This window comes from Oncorhynchus mykiss, chromosome 10, assembly GCF_013265735.2.
Source record: "Oncorhynchus mykiss isolate Arlee chromosome 10, USDA_OmykA_1.1, whole genome shotgun sequence".
Classification (NCBI taxonomy): domain Eukaryota; kingdom Metazoa; phylum Chordata; class Actinopteri; order Salmoniformes; family Salmonidae; genus Oncorhynchus; species Oncorhynchus mykiss.
Window position 1 is genome coordinate 6,561,693 of NC_048574.1, and position 16,613 is coordinate 6,578,305.

The window sequence follows — 16,613 nt, forward strand, 5'->3', positions numbered from 1 at the left end:
TTTGGCCTTTCTAGGGAGTTTTTCCTAGCCACCGTGCTTCTACACCTGCATTGCTTGCTGTTTGGGGTTTTAGGCTGGGTTTCTGTACAGCACTTTGAGATATCAGCTGATGTACGAAGAGCTATATAAATACATTTGATTTGATCTGATTTAAACATAAAGAAAAACCCTTGAATGAGTAGGTGTGTCCAAACTTTTGACTGGTACTGTACTTGGTAAACAGCAGGTGTGGACTAACAGTAAAATGCTTACTTCCCAACAACGCAGAGAGAAAGAAAATAGAGAAATAATAGAAAAATAAAACACGTAATAATAGATACAGTAATGAGTAGCGACATGTGTTTGTGTTTGTGTTTGTGTGTTTGTGTTTGTGTGTGGACTACAACAGTACTACTAAATCATTTACTTTTTGATTGGACCCCCACTGATGCCAATTATGCAATTATGTCCTCAAGGCTTGTAAGAAGAATGAGCAATAGCTTCTCTTTTTCTCTGTTTACCCTAACGAACCCCTTCATTCTGTCAGCTAACTTTTAACACACAAAGAAGTACTGTCATATTTAACATGGTCAATTCATGAGCGTGAATAAGAATTAAGTAGAAAAGGATAGCCAGTTTTTTTCTATTGTGAAGAGATGAGCATTTTGTGCGTGAGTGAAAAACGAGTGATAATTGGTAATGGTTGGGCTCAATTTTGCGGCTGTTCCCCCATGATGAAAGGGGTGAGTTAGCACTGATCTAGCTAATGATAAGCACAATCATAGGCAAGCCCATGCTTCAGCCTATTTATTTATAGCCGCTACATCAGTTGGGCTACAGGTGATAATACGGTAACACTTTGGATAAATAAAATAAAATAAAATCTCATTTAATTTGTCACATGCGCCGAATACAACGGGTATTACAGTAAATGCTTACAATACAAGCCCTTAATGCTTTATATATAAAACAATACAAGCCCTTAATGCTTTATATATAAAACAATACAAGCCCTTAATGTTTTATATATAAAACAATACAAGCCCTTAATACTTTATATATAAAACAAAACAAGCCCTTAATGCTTTATAAATAAATATATAAAAAATAAGTGTTAAGTAAAAAATAGATGATAGAAAATGAATGTAACAAATAATTAAACCGCAGCAGGGTGTACCTGTGCAGGGGCACCGGTTAGTCGAGGTAATTGACGTAATATGTACATGTAGGTAGAGTTAAAGTGACTATGCATAGATAATAAACTGAGAGTAGCAGCAGGGTAAAAGAGGTGTCTGGGTAGCCCTTTGATTAGCTGGTCAGCAGTCTTATGACTTGGGGGTAGAAGCTGTTAAAGAGCCTCTTGGACCTCGACTTGGCGCTCCGGTACCGCTTGCCGTGCGGTAGCAGAGAAAACAGTATATGACTAGGGTGGCTGGGGTCTTTGACAATTTTTAGGGCCTTCCTCTGACACCGCCTGGTACAAAGGTCCTGGATGGCAGGAAGCTTGGCCCCCAGTGATGTACTGGGCCATACGCACTACCCTCTGTAGTGCCTTGTGGTCGGGAGGCCGAACAGTTGCCATACTAGACACTGATGCAACCAGTCAAGATGTTCTCGATGGTTCAGCTGTAGAACCTTTTGAGGATCTGAGGACCCATGCCAAATCTTTTTAGTTTCCTGAGGGGGAATAGGCTTTGTCGTGACCCCATCACAACTATCTTACTGTGTTTGGACCATGATAGTTTGTTGTTGAAGTGGACACCAAGGAACGTGAAGCTCTCAACCTGCTCGACTACAGCCCCGTCAATGAGAATGGGGGTGTGCTCGGTCCTCCTTTTCCTTTAGTCCACAATCATCTCCTTTGTCTTGATCACGTTGAGGGAGAGGTTGTTGTCCAGGTACCACATGACCAGGTCTCTGACCTCCTCCCTATAGGCTGTCTCATCGTTGTCGGTGATCAGGCCTACCACTGTTGTGTCGTCAGCAAACTTGATGATGGTGTTGGAGACGTGCCTGGCCGTGCAGTCCTGAGTGAACAGGGAGTACAGGAGGGGACTGGGCATTAATTCCTGAGGGACCCCCGTGTTGAGGATTAGCATGGCGGATGCGTTGTTCCCTATCCTTACCACCTGGGGGCGGCCCGTTAGGAAGTCCAGGATCCAGTTGCAGAGGGAGGTGTTTAGTCCCAGGGTCCTTAGCTTATTGATGAGCTTTGAGGGCATTATGGCGTTGAACGCTGAACTGTAGTCAATGAATAGCATTCTCACATAGGTGTTCCTTTTGTCCAGGTGGGAAAGGGCAGTGTTGAGTGCAATAGAGACGGCATCATCTGTGGATCTGTTTGGGCGGTACTCAAATTGAGTGGGTCTAGGGTTTCTGGGATAATGGTGTTGATGTGAGCCATGACCAGCCTTTCAAAGCACTTCATGGCTACAGACGTGAGTGCTACGGGTCAGTAGTCATTAAGGCAAGTTACCTTAGTGTTCTTGTGCACAGGGACTATGTTGGTCTGCTTGAAACATGGTGGTATTACAGACTCAGTCAGGGACAGGTTGAAAATGTCAGTGAAGATACTTGTCAGTTGGTCAGCGCATGCTCAGAGTACACGTCCTGGTAATCCGTCTGGCCCTGCGGCCTTGTGAATATTGACCTGTTTAAAGGTCTTACTCACATCGGCTATGGAGAGCGTGATCAGACAGTCGTCCGGAACAGCTGGTGCTCTCATGCATGTTTCAGTGTTACTTGCCTCGAAGCGAGCATGGCTGATTTCTTTTGATTTTCCCACGATGTCAAGCAAAGAGGCACTGAATTTGAAGGTAGGGCGAGTGAAAAAGTTTAGAGTTAGATCATTCCGGCGACATCACAGTAAGCACATCTCAACAGTCTGTGCATGAAGTTATGGTTAAAAATAAACACTTTCTCTCTCTCTCTCTCTCCTCTTCTACCCCTCCCGTCTGACTGAAGACATTTTCAGATGATGGAGTAAATACGTTTTGGGGTTTTGATTGACAGGTCGTTTGATGAGCCCACCACCTCCAGTGAGGTGTTCATTAAGCTTCTCGGCTGCATCCCAAATAGCAACCTATTGTCAGTACAGTGCACTACTATGGGCCCTGATCAAAAGTTATGCACAGTATAGGGAATAATATGCCATTTGGGACGCTTGTCATTCAGTCACCTTGATGGAATACTGTGGCACTTATTAGATGGAGGGATTGAATTAAATATCAGATGAAAGAGAGAAGAAGAGAGAAGAAGAGAGAAGAAGAGAGAAGAAAACCCTGATAGAGGTGCAGTAAATGTGTGGGCGGACGGAAAATCTTCAAAGTACTCCTCCTCTCCTACACCTCTCCTCTCCTCTCCTCTCCTCTCCTCTCCTCTCCTCCTGCTCTCCTCCTGCTCTCCTCTGCCCTCTTCCTCCTCTCTTCCACTCCTCTCCTCCTCATCAAGATCGTTTGTCTTTGTACACCTAAGAGAGACAATACCGCAAGAGAGAGAGCGAGAAATGGAGCTCGGGGAATTGAGAGGAGAGAGAGGAGAGAGGAGAAGAGAGGAGAGATAAGGAGAGAGGGAGGGAGAGAGAGAGGAGAGATAAGGAGAGAGGGAGGGAGAGAGAGAGGAGAGAGGGAGGGAGAGAGAGAGGAGAGATAAGGGGAGAGGGAGGGAGAGAGAGAGGAGAGATAAGGAGAGAGGAGGGAGAGAGAGAGGAGAGATAAGGAGAGAGGGAGGGAGAGAGAGAGGAGAGATAAAGAGAGAGGGAGGGAGGGAGGGAGAGAGAGAGGAGGTATCACTCTCATTTCCCCCCCCCCCCTGTTGTTGTGGAAGTGTGAGTGTTGAATAATGCATGTCTGGGCGATGAATAATTAATAGGTGAGTGGGATTAAAGGGATGTATGCTAATTAGTGTGTGTGTGGTGTGTGTTCATGCGCACGCAAGTGGGGCTTCCCCAGCTGTCTCTTCTCACCTGCCACTTCCAACTAAAGACCCCACCAACAGAGGAGAAGGAGAAGAGATGCAACTCTCAAAATATCCACAGTCAATATCCAGCCTCCTTGGGGGGGACGGCGGCACGGTAACTGTAATCTGATTATGTTAGTTGACTCTGAGCTGCAAACTGAAAACAAAACAACACCTGTCTGGGTGTGCAGTGGATTTTACTGACGCTTCCTCTGGCTTCTGTGCTTCCGTTCGTCTGTCGGTGAGAGTTTTTGTGCCTCCAAACCCAGTGGGATGATATAATCCCCTGTGTGGGTAAATGAAGTGGAAAGCCAAGGAGGATCCACGTTCATTCTTCAGTGGTGAATAATGCATTTGGCCAGCAAGCTACACTACCCACATGAAAAAAATATTAGTTTACTATAGTTTACTACAGTACTTACTATATAATTATGTAGTAAACTAGCATTATAGAATCTATTGATCTATCGATCTATTGACCGACCGACCGACCGACCGACTGAATTAACTAACTAACTAACTAACTAACTAACTAACTAACTAAGGGTTAAATACTAACTAACTAACAGAGGGGAATGAAAACAAAGACAAAACAAATGGAAAATGAAAAGTGGATAGGCGATGGCTAGTAGACCGGCAACGCCGACCGCCGAGAGCCGCCCGAACAAGGAGAGGAACCGATTTCGGCTGAAGTCGTGACAAGTACAGTGTTTCCCAACTCCAGTCCTCCAGTACCTGTTACGGTGAGTGAATGAGGACCCAAAAGCGAATTAACTTAAACAGAGCTTCTTTAATAACCAAACATAGGTAGGCTCAGATAGACCGGCAGATTCCGACAGGACAGGACAAGGTTACAGCAAACATGACGATAGTCTGGTTCAGGCATGAAACACAACAAACAAGAATCCGACAAGGACAGGAACAAAAACAGAGAGAGATATAGGGACCTAATCCGAGGGAAAAAGGGAACAGGTGGGAAACGGGGTGAATGGGTAGTTAGGAGGAGACAAGGCACAGCTGGGGGAAAGAGGGGGAGAAAAGGTAACCTAACAACGACCAGCAGAGGGAGACAGGGTGAAGGGAAAGGACAGAAACACACAACATGACAATACATGACAGTACCCCCCCACTCACCGAGCGCCTCCTGGCGCACTCGAGGAGGAAACCTGGCGGCAACGGAGGAAATCCTCGATCAGCGCACGGTCCAGCACGTCCCGAGAGGGAACCCAACTCCTCTCCTCAGGACCGTACCCCTCCCAATCAACGAGGTACTGGTGACCACGGCCCCGAGGACGCATGTCCAAAATCCTGCGGACCCTGTAGATGGGTGCGCCCTCGACAAGGATGGGGGGGGGGGGGGGGGAGACGAGCGGGGGCGCGAAGAACGGGCTTAATACAGGAGACATGGAAGACCGGGTGGACGCGACGAAGGTATCGCGGAAGAAGAAGTCGAACTGCGACAGGATTAATGACCCGAGAAATACGGAACGGACCAATGAACCGCGGGGTCTTAAGGGGAAGGTTCTGAGTGGAGAGCCAAACTCTCTGACCGCGACAATATCTAGGACTCTTAGTTCTACGCTTATTAGCAGCCCTCACAGTCTGCGTCCTATAACGGCAAAGTGCAGACCTGACCCTCTTCCAGGTGCGCTCGCAACGTTGGACAAAAGCCTGAGCGGAGGGGACGCTGGACTCGGCGAACTGAGATGAGAACAGCGGAGGCTGGTACCCGAGGCTACTCTGAAAAGGAGATAGCCCGGTCGCAGACGAAGGAAGCGAGTTGTGGGCGTATTCTGCCCAGGGGAGCTGTTCTGACCAAGACGCAGGGTTGCGAAAAGAAAGACTGCGTAAGATGCGACCAATAGTCTGATTGGCCCGTTCTGCTTGACCGTTAGACTGGGGGTGAAAGCCGGAAGAGAGACTGACGGAAGCCCCAATCAAACGGCAAAACTCCCTCCAAAATTGAGACGTGAATTGCGGACCTCTGTCCGAAACGACGTCTGACGGAAGGCCATGAATTCTGAAAACATTCTCGATGATGATTTGTGCCGTCTCTTTAGCAGAAGGAAGCTTAGCAAGGGGAATGAAATGAGCCGCCTTAGAGAACCTATCGACAACCGTAAGAATAACAGTCTTCCCCGCTGACGAAGGCAGTCCGGTGACAAAATCTAAGGCGATGTGAGACCACGGTCGAGAGGGAATGGGAAGCGGCCTGAGACGGCCGGCAGGAGGGGAGTTACCGGACTTAGTCTGCGCGCAGACCGAACAAGCAGCCACGAAACGACGCGTGTCATGCTCCCGGGTGGGCCACCAAAAACGCTGGCGAATGGAAGCAAGCGTACCCCGAACGCCAGGGTGGCCGGCTAACTTGGCAGAGTGAGCCCACTGAAGAACGGCCAGACGAGTAGGAACGGGAACGAAAAGAAGGTTCCTAGGACAAGCGCGCGGCGACGGAGTGTGAGTGAGCGCTTGCTTTACCTGCCTCTCAATTCCCCAGACAGTCAACCCGACAACACGCCCCTCAGGGAGAATCCCCTCGGGGTCAGTGGAGGCTACTGAAGAACTGAAGAGACGAGATAAAGCATCAGGCTTGGTGTTCTTAGAGCCCGGACGATAAGAAATCACGAACTCGAAACGAGCGAAAAACAGCGCCCAACGCGCCTGACGCGCATTAAGTCGTTTGGCAGAACGGATGTACTCAAGGTTCCTATGGTCAGTCCAAACGACAAAAGGAACGGTCGCCCCCTCCAACCACTGTCGCCATTCGCCTAGGGCTAACCGGATGGCGAGCAGTTCGCGGTTTCCCACATCATAGTTACGTTCCGACGGGGACAGGCGATGAGAAAAATACGCGCATGGGTGGACCTTGTCGTCAGAGAGGGAGCGCTGAGAAAGAATGGCTCCCACGCCCACCTCTGACGCGTCAACCTCGACAACGAACTGTCTAGAGACGTCAGGTGTAACAAGGATAGGAGCGGATGTAAAACGATTCTTGAGGAGATCAAAAGCTCCCTGGGCGGAAACGGACCACTTAAAGCACGTCTTGACAGAAGTAAGGGCTGTGAGAGGAGCTGCCACCTGACCGAAATTACGGATGAAACGACGATAGAAGTTCGCGAAGCCGAGAAAGCGCTGCAGCTCGACGCGTGACTTAGGGGCGGGCCAATCAATGACAGCTTGGACCTTAGCGGGATCCATCTTAATGCCTTCAGCGGAAATAACAGAACCGAGAAATGTGACGGAGGAGGCATGAAAAGTGCACTTCTCAGCCTTCACAAAAAGACAATTCTCTAAAAGGCGCTGGAGGACACGTCGAACGTGCTGAAGATGAATCTGGAGTGACGGTGAAAAAATCAGGATATCGTCAAGGTAAACGAAAACAAAGATGTTCAGCATGTCTCTCAGGACATCATTGACTAATGCCTGAAAGACAGCTGGAGCGTTAGCGAGGCCGAAAGGAAGAACCCGGTATTCAAAGTGCCCTAACGGAGTGTTAAACGCCGTCTTCCACTCGTCCCCCTCCCTGATGCGCACGAGATGGTAAGCGTTACGAAGGTCCAACTTAGTGAAAAACCTGGCTCCCTGCAGGATCTCGAAGGCTGAGGACATAAGAGGAAGCGGATAACGATTCTTAACTGTTATGTCATTCAGCCCTCGATAATCTATGCAGGGGCGCAGAGACCCGTCCTTCTTCTTGACAAAAAAAAACCCCGCTCCGGCGGGAGAGGAGGAGGGGACTATGGTACCGGCGTCAAGAGCTACAGACAAATAATCCTCGAGAGCCTTACGTTCGGGAGCCGACAGAGAGTATAGTCTACCCCGGGGGGGAGTGGTTCCCGGAAGGAGATCAATACTACAATCATACGACCGGTGTGGAGGAAGAGAGGTGGCCCTGGACCGACTGAACACCGTGCGCAGATCGTGATATTCCTCCGGCACCCCTGTCAAATCACCAGGCTCCTCCTGTGAAGAAGAGACAGAGGAAACAGGAGGGATAGCAGACATTAAACATTTCACATGACAAGAGACGTTCCAGGAGAGGATAGAATTACTAGACCAATTAATGGAAGGATTATGACAAACTAGCCAGGGATGGCCCAAAACAACAGGTGTAAAAGGTGAACGAAAAATCAAAAAAGAAATGGTTTCGCTATGATTACCAGAAACAGTGAGGGTTAAAGGTAGTGTCTCACGCTGAATCCTGGGGAGAGGACTACCATCCAGGGCGAACAAGGCCGTGGACTCCCTTAACTGTCTGAGAGGAATGTCATGTTCCCGAGCCCAGGTCTCGTCCATAAAACAGCCCTCGGCCCCAGAGTCTATTAAGGCACTGCAGGAAGCTGACGAACCGGTCCAGCGTAGATGGACCGACAAGGTAGTGCAGGATCTTGAAGGAGAGACAGGAGTAGTAGCGCTCACCAGTAGCCCTCCGCTTACTGATGAGCTCTGGCTTTTACTGGACATGAAGTGACAAAATGGCCAGCAGAACCGCAATAGAGACAGAGGCGGTTGGTGATTCTCCGTTCCCTCTCCTTAGTCGAGATGCGGATACCTCCCAGCTGCATAGGCTCAGCTCCCGAGCCGGCAGAGGAAGATGGTAGTGATGCGGAGAGGGGGGCAACGGAGAACGCGAGCTCCTTTCCACGAGCTCGGTGACGAAGATCAACCCGTCGCTCAATGCGAATAGCGAGTTCAATCAAGGAATCCACGCTGGAAGGAACCTCCCGGGAGAGAATCTCATCCTTTACCTCTGCGCGGAGACCCTCCAGAAGACGAGCGAGCAAAGCCGGCTCGTTCCAGCCACTGGAGGCAGCAAGAGTGCGAAACTCAATAGAGTAGTCAGTTATGGATCGATTGCCTTGACATAGGGAAGACAGGGCCCTGGAAGCCTCCTCCCCAAAAACAGATCGATCAAAAACCCGTATCATCTCCTCCTTAAAGTCCTGATACTGGTTAGTACACTCAGCCCTTGCCTCCCAGATTGCCGTGCCCCACTCACGAGCCCGTCCAGTAAGGAGAGATATGACGTAGGCGACACGAGCAGTGCTCCTGGCGTAAGTGTTGGGCTGGAGAGAAAACACAATATCACACTGGGTGAGGAACGAGCGGCATTCAGTGGGCTCCCCAGAGTAACACGGCGGGTTATTGATTCTGGGCTCCGGAGATTCGAAAGCCCTGGAAGTGGCCGGTGGATCGAGGCGGAGATGGTGAACCTGTTCTGTGACGTTGGAGACTTGGGTGGCCAGGGTCTCAACGGCATGTCGAGCAGCAGACAATTCCTGCTCGTGTCTGCCTAGCATCGCTCCCTGGATCTCGACGGCTGAGTGGAGAGGATCCGAAGTCGCTGGGTCCATTCTTGGTCGGATTCTTCTGTTACGGTGAGTGAATGAGGACCCAAAAGCGAATTAACTTAAACAGAGCTTCTTTAATAACCAAACATAGGTAGGCTCAGATAGACCGGCAGATTCCGACAGGACAGGACAAGGTTACAGCAAACATGACGATAGTCTGGTTCAGGCATGAAACACAACAAACAAGAATCCGACAAGGACAGGAACAAAAACAGAGAGAGATATAGGGACCTAATCCGAGGGAAAAAGGGAACAGGTGGGAAACGGGGTGAATGGGTAGTTAGGAGGAGACAAGGCACAGCTGGGGGAAAGAGGGGGAGAAAAGGTAACCTAACAACGACCAGCAGAGGGAGACAGGGTGAAGGGAAAGGACAGAAACACACAACATGACAATACATGACAGTACCCCCAACAGCACAACTCCTGTCCTCCAGTACCCTCAACTCCAGTTCTCCAGTACCTTCCAACAGAACACATTTTCGTTGTAGTCCTGGACAAACGCACCTCATTCAACTCATTGAGGGCTTGATGATTAGTTGGCAAGTTGAATGAGGTATACTTGTCCAGGGTTACAATGAAAATGTGTACTGAAGGACCAGGGATGGGTTATTGGGGTTACTGGAGGACCAGGGTTGGGTTGTTGGGGTTACTGGAGGACCAGGGTTGGGAAACACTGCCATAGTATACTATAGTATTTATACCACAGTATACTTAAGCAGTAAGGGTGTGGTATATGGCCAATATACCACGGCCAAGGGCTGTTCTTAAGCAAGACGGAACGCAGAGTGCCTGGACACAGCCCTTAGCCATGGTATATTGGCCATATACCACAAACCCCTGAGATGTCTTATTGCTTAAGTATACTTTTGTATAGATTTTGTTACTGTTCTACACACGATACACCATAGTGTCAAAGTGGAATTTGCTTGTAGGAATGTTGGGAAATGAATACAAAATTAAAAGATGAAATGTCTACAGTATTCAACCCCTTTGTTTGTTTATCCCCTTACACTGTGTATAAGACAGTAGTTTTGGAATTGTTAGTTAGATTACTTGTTGGTTATTACCGCATTGTCGGAACTAGAAGCACAAGTATTTCACTACACTCGCATTAACATCTGCTAACCATGTGTCTGTGACAAATAAAATTTGATTTGATTTGATTTGTTGTGGCAAGCCTAAATAGGTCCAGAAGTAAAAATGTGCTTCACATTTAAATTAATAATAAATAATAAATTGCATGGACTCATTCCAATAATAGTGATTAACATGAGAGGATTTGCCTCCCTCTCTTTCTCTCTCTCTCTTTGAATTCAATTCAATGTCTTCTCTAGACTCTAGAGTACACACCACACCAGTATGGACCACAAGCCTCCACTCTCATCACTATAGTCTTCTAGGTTGAGGACGAGCGTTGGGTAGGAGTGATGTCGCCTGACTGCTGGTTGAGGGACAAGCGTTGGGTAGGAATGACGCTACCTGACTGCTGGTTGAGGACGAGCGTTGGGTAGGAATGACGCTACCTGACTGCTGGTTGAGGACGAGCGTTGGGTAGGAATGACGCTACCTGACTGCTGGTTGAGGGACAAGCGTTGGGTAGGAATGACGCTACCTGACTGCTGGTTGAGGGACAAGCGTTGGGTAGGAATGACGCTACCTGACTGCTGGTTAAGGACGAGCGTTGGGTAGGAGTGATGTCGCCTGACTGTAGGTTGAGGGACGACGTAAAACAGAGGCAATTTGAAGATGTAACCCGAATTTCTGGACAAATGTGCGTTTTGCAACATCAACCCAACATTTTAACCCCATTGATACTGTACAATACATTACAGCAGCTTTGTATAGGTTTTAATTGATCTAGAGCCTCCTTTGGTGGACCTGTGGGTTCCATGTTCAGGTAAACACTTAGATATTAGGCCACAAATTATTCAAAGAAGTTCAATAAATATATAACAATTTTTCATGACAAAACTCAAGGCTACTGAAGTTAACTCCAGGTAATGGGAGCTCTCTGTCAACCACTGGAGTCCAACAAAAACGGTCTGGGATTGATGGGTTAGGGCCGTGAGAGGCGCTGCCAACGACCCAATGAACCGCTGGACTTGTGTGAGGGAGGCGGGAAGGGGCCAGATAAGGACTGCCTTAACCTGAACGGGGACCATTTGGACGCTGGCGGTAGAGATAATGTGGCCCAGAAAGGAGACTTGGACGCTGGCGGTAGAGATAATGTGGCCCAGAAAGGAGACTTGGGATGTGTGGAATGCACTCCACCTGGCCTGAGCCGATGGGGTGTCCATCGAGGACTTGAATCTGCAGAGAGGCATCGTTGGGCAGATCACGGCTGGGTCTTCCTTTGTAATCCATAATGGAAAGTAGCCCCCGCCACATACGGCGGGCGTCGGAACCTGTTTAATATAATTTCCAACTTGTTACTATATTGTCCTTTTGCTCGTTTGATGACTGCAGAGGTCATAGCGGCACTTCATGTAATAGTTTCTGTCCTCAGCCGTAGCTTCAGGGTTGTCTGAGATAGCTCTGTGTATGGTAGCCCTATCCTTTAGTTTAGAGCCAACCTCAGTGTTAATCCAGGGCTTTTGATTGGGGAAGCAGCGAACCATCGCCGTTGGGACAACATCGCCAATACATTTTCTAATGAAGCCGGTGACAGAGGTGGTTAGCACGTCAATGTTATCTGCGGAGTCCCAAAACATATTTCAATCAGTGTTAACATAGCTGTCCTGGGTCATGGGTACTTCCTGTTTGAGTTTCTGCTTGTAAACAGGAAGCAGGCGTAAGGAGTCATGATCTGATTTGCTGAATGGTGGACGAGGGAGGGCCTTGTATGCTTGCTTGTAGGCAGAATAACAGTGATCTTGGACTTTATCGCCCCTAGTGGCGTTGGAGACATGTTGATGGAAGTTGGTCATCACGTGTCTTAGTGACGCAGAATTCAAATCACTGACAATCAGAAAGGCAGCCTCTGGATGTAGGTTTTCTCGCTTGTTTATAGTCTTGTACAGTTCATAAAGTGCCAGCTTGTTGTTTTTCTTGTCCTCAGGTGGAATGTATAACAACAGTCACGATAACTGCTGAAAACTTCCTCGGGAGGTAGAAGGGTCGGCATTTGACTATCAGGTATTCTAAGACGGGTCAGCAGCGGGTCGACACTTCCACCACGCTGGAGTTAGAACACCAGTTGGAGTTGATATAGAGGCAAACCTCTCCCCCCCGACTTCCCTGACTACACTGTCCTGTCCGCCCGGTGAATGGAGAATCCATCAAGTTGGATAGCCATGTGGAGTATCTTGTCTGAGAGCCGTGTTTCAGAAAAGCTAAAAAATATTGCAGTTTTGAGAATCCCGTTAGCAGCAAATCTCCGATCGGAAGTCATCCATCTTATTATTGAGTGACTCTACATTGGCCAGTAGAATGGAGGGAAGAGGTGGCCGGTTTTCCCTTCACCTTAATCTCACCAGGATCACCCTCCCCCTTCCCTCTGTAACGCCTGCATTTCCTCTTGGGTAGCCCAAAAAATTGGGAGTGCCCAGGGCAGACAAGTCGAAGTTGAAGCCTGAATTAGGGTAAGGAACCGCTGTTCTGATGTTCGAAAGTTAATGTCGGTTGTAAGAAATAATAGCGGATACATTTAGTGTAAAATAAAGTAAAACTAAACTACAAAATAAAAAATAGCAAAGTTGGGTCGGAGCATGCAAATCGTCTCCATCCAGTACGGCGCGATTCTGTAATGTAAATTCTAATTCACTCTAAAACTTCACCATCAAGAGGGGTGTCATTAAAATGTTTTACCCGTGAAATGGTGGGGCCCCCCGAACAAAATGTATCTTAGGGCCCTTAAAAGGCTAGGGCCGGTCCTGCAGACTGTACATAACATACTGTAATGTGATTTTCCCTGAGTCTTTCTGTTGTACTGCTCCCTGGTGCTTTATCCAAGCTTGAAGCTTCAAGTTAACAGTGAATTGAATCCTCCACATCCCTCCCACTGTGCATTAATAAGTAAAAGTATTGCATGCTTAGTCTTTTGTCTTGCCTGGGAGTGTGTGCTGTATTTGTGCACATGTGAGGTGTATATTTAGATGCTTTGTGCATAGTAGGGGGTGTTGTGGGGTGGTTTGAAAAGGCACACACACAAACACACACACACACACACACTGTGAGATAAACCCCAGTTGCACTGTCACTGGTTCTCTCCTTCTCTCCCCAACCCTCATTCCTGGAACCCCATCTATCTCTGTACCCACATGAATAAATACTGTAGTAAACTATGGAATAAATACTGCAGTATAATATGGAATAAATACTGTGGTATACTATGGAATAAATACTGTAGTAAACTATGGAATAAATACCATATCATGCTATAGAAAAAATACTGTAGTATACTATGGAATAAATAGTATAGTATAATTAAACAATAAGGCACGAGGGGATGTGGTATGCGGACCAATATACCACGTTAAGGGCTGCTCTTACGCACGACGCAACGCAGAGTACCTGGACACAACCCTTAGCCCTGGTATATTGGACATATACACTTGAGGTGCACTAAAATGATTACCAACGCAATTAGAACAGTAAAAAAAAAACATTGTCATACCCGTGGTGTACGCTCCGATATACCATGGAATAAATACTGTAGTATACCATGGAATAAATACTGTAATATACTATGGAATAAATACCGTTGTATACTATGGAATAAATACTGTAGTATACCATGGAATAAATACTGTAGTATACTATGGAATAAATACCGTTGTATACTATGGAATAAATACTGTAATATACTATGGTATAAATACCGTTGTATACTATGGAATAAATACTGTAATATACTATGGTATAAATGCTGTAGTATAATATGGTATAAATACCGTAGTATAATATGGAATAAATACTGTAATATACTATGGTATAAATACTGTAGTATAATATGGAATAAATACTGTAATATACTATGGTATAAATACTGGTGTATATTATGGTATAAATGGCATGGTATACTATGGAATACATACTGTGGTACAATACTATATAAATACTATAGTATACTGTGGCATAAATACTACAGTATACTATTGTATAAATACTGTACTGTACTGTACTTCAGAAAGTATTCACACCTCGTGACTTATTCCACATTTTGTTGTGTTACAGCCTGAATTCAAAGTGGATTTTTTTTTCTCATCCATCCACACACAAAACCCCATAATGACAAACTGAAAACATGTTTTTAGAATGTGTTAATAATGAAATACTGAAATAAGACATTCACACCCGCGAGTCATTACTTTGTAGAAGCACCTTTGGTGGCGATTACAGCTGTGAGTCAACCATTAAACTCTGTAACTGTTTTAAAATCACCATTAGCCTCATGGTGAAATCCCTGAGCAGTTTCCTTCCTCTCCGGCAACTGAGTTAGGAAGGACGCCTGTATCTTTGTAGTGACTGGGTGTATTGATACACCATCTAAAGCCTAATTAATAACTTCACCATGCTCAAAGGGATAAAAAAAATAAAAAATATTCAGTGTCTGCTTTTCTTATTTTGACTCGTCTACCAAACGGTGCCCTTCTTAGCGAGGCATTGCAAAACCTCTCTGGTCTTTGTGTTTGAATCTGTGCTTAAAATTCACTCCTCGTTGAGGGACCTTACAGATAATTGTATGTCTAGAGAAGACAGTTGTTCCCAAAGGACTTCAGTTTAATAAATAAACAAAGTTTCACTTCACTCAGTTCCCTGTCTTCAGTTATCACAGCTGGTCCTGTCCCGTTTCATTTTCCTTTCTGCACTCTTTCCAGCTAGCACATTTGGTTCCTTGGAAGTTGTGGGAACGTACATTTTTGTTTCCACATTGGTTGTGGGAACAAAGCCATATGTTGTCTGACCAATAAAATGTATGTTTTTTTAAACATTCTGTGAACAGAAGTGAAGATTTTTCCTGTTCTAGGAACGTTTATTTTTTTAGGTTGCAGGGAGGTTCTGGGAACATTTCACTCTGGTTCCTTAAAAATTGTCCTGCACTAGCAGGATGGAGCTAGCATGCCATGTTTTTAAACTCATACAAAGCTGTTCATTTTAGTGTATTAAAACAGACCCCATTTCAAACGAAACAAGCACTTATCAAGATCTGATGTGGACAATTAGTGGGCGCAGCCAACACACCTGAACACACTTTAACAAGATAGAGGATAGAGAGAGTTTTGTTGATGCTGAGAACAGAATGCATATGTTTTTAAAAAGACGTTCTTAGAACATTCTCTGAACGTAACTAAAGTTTTCTGTGGTTTTTATGGAAAGTTTTTCTTAGGGCTCGATTCAATCCGTATCACAGAAATTCAGCGTTACAGTGTGATTGAAATTGAAAGGTAATGTTTCCGTGTTAGCGGAGATTCCATTCGCCGTAAACGCTGCAGATGTCGACTTAATATGAAATTATCTTTAAATGTCTTCTGTATTTTTTCAGCGAAACAGATTGAATAGAGCCCTTAATAAGGTTCTCAGAACCATTTGGGAACGTGACTTTAAATAGAACCGTGAGGAAACCTGTAGGAAACGTTACGCTGAAGTACTGAAATTCCCACAGAAGAACGTTTTTTTTTCTTAACGTTCTTTGAACAATTTGGGAACGTGACTTTAAATAGAACCGTGAGGAAACCTGTAGGAAACGTTATTCTGAAACATTGAAATTCCCACTGAAGAACGTTTTTTTTCTTAACGTTCTTTGAACAATTTGGGAACGTGACTTTAAATAGAACCGTGAGGAAACCTGTAGGAAACGTTACACTGAAGTACTGAAATTCCCACAGAAGACCGTTGTTTCGTAACGTCCGAAGAAACTATTTGAGAACATTCCCAATATCAAACCTGTTTGAGAACGTTCCTAGATCATTACCAAAATTTAAATGAAGTGTAACCATATTTGAACTTTTAGGAAACGTTCTGTTAAAGTAATGAAATGCGAAAATAAAATGTTTTTTGTCAAGTTCCTTTAAATGTACTGAGAATGCTCCAAAGCCAAGCAACTATCCTGCACCATTCCCAGAAAGTTGTGGGAATGTTGTATGCAAAACAACCATAGGACAACCACATTCTCACCAAGCTCTAAGAAATATGGTTCTCAGAACGTTATGTGTTAGCTGGGTGGTGTTGAACTTCCCTGGGACAACTAAAATGATGTACAGCACACGACATCAAATTAGAGATGACAAGCAATTGCAAATGAGGAATTGAACTTTAAATTTTTTTTGTCAAGAACAATTGGACAATAACAGAAAACAACACTGTTTGACCACAATATTTGGTCAA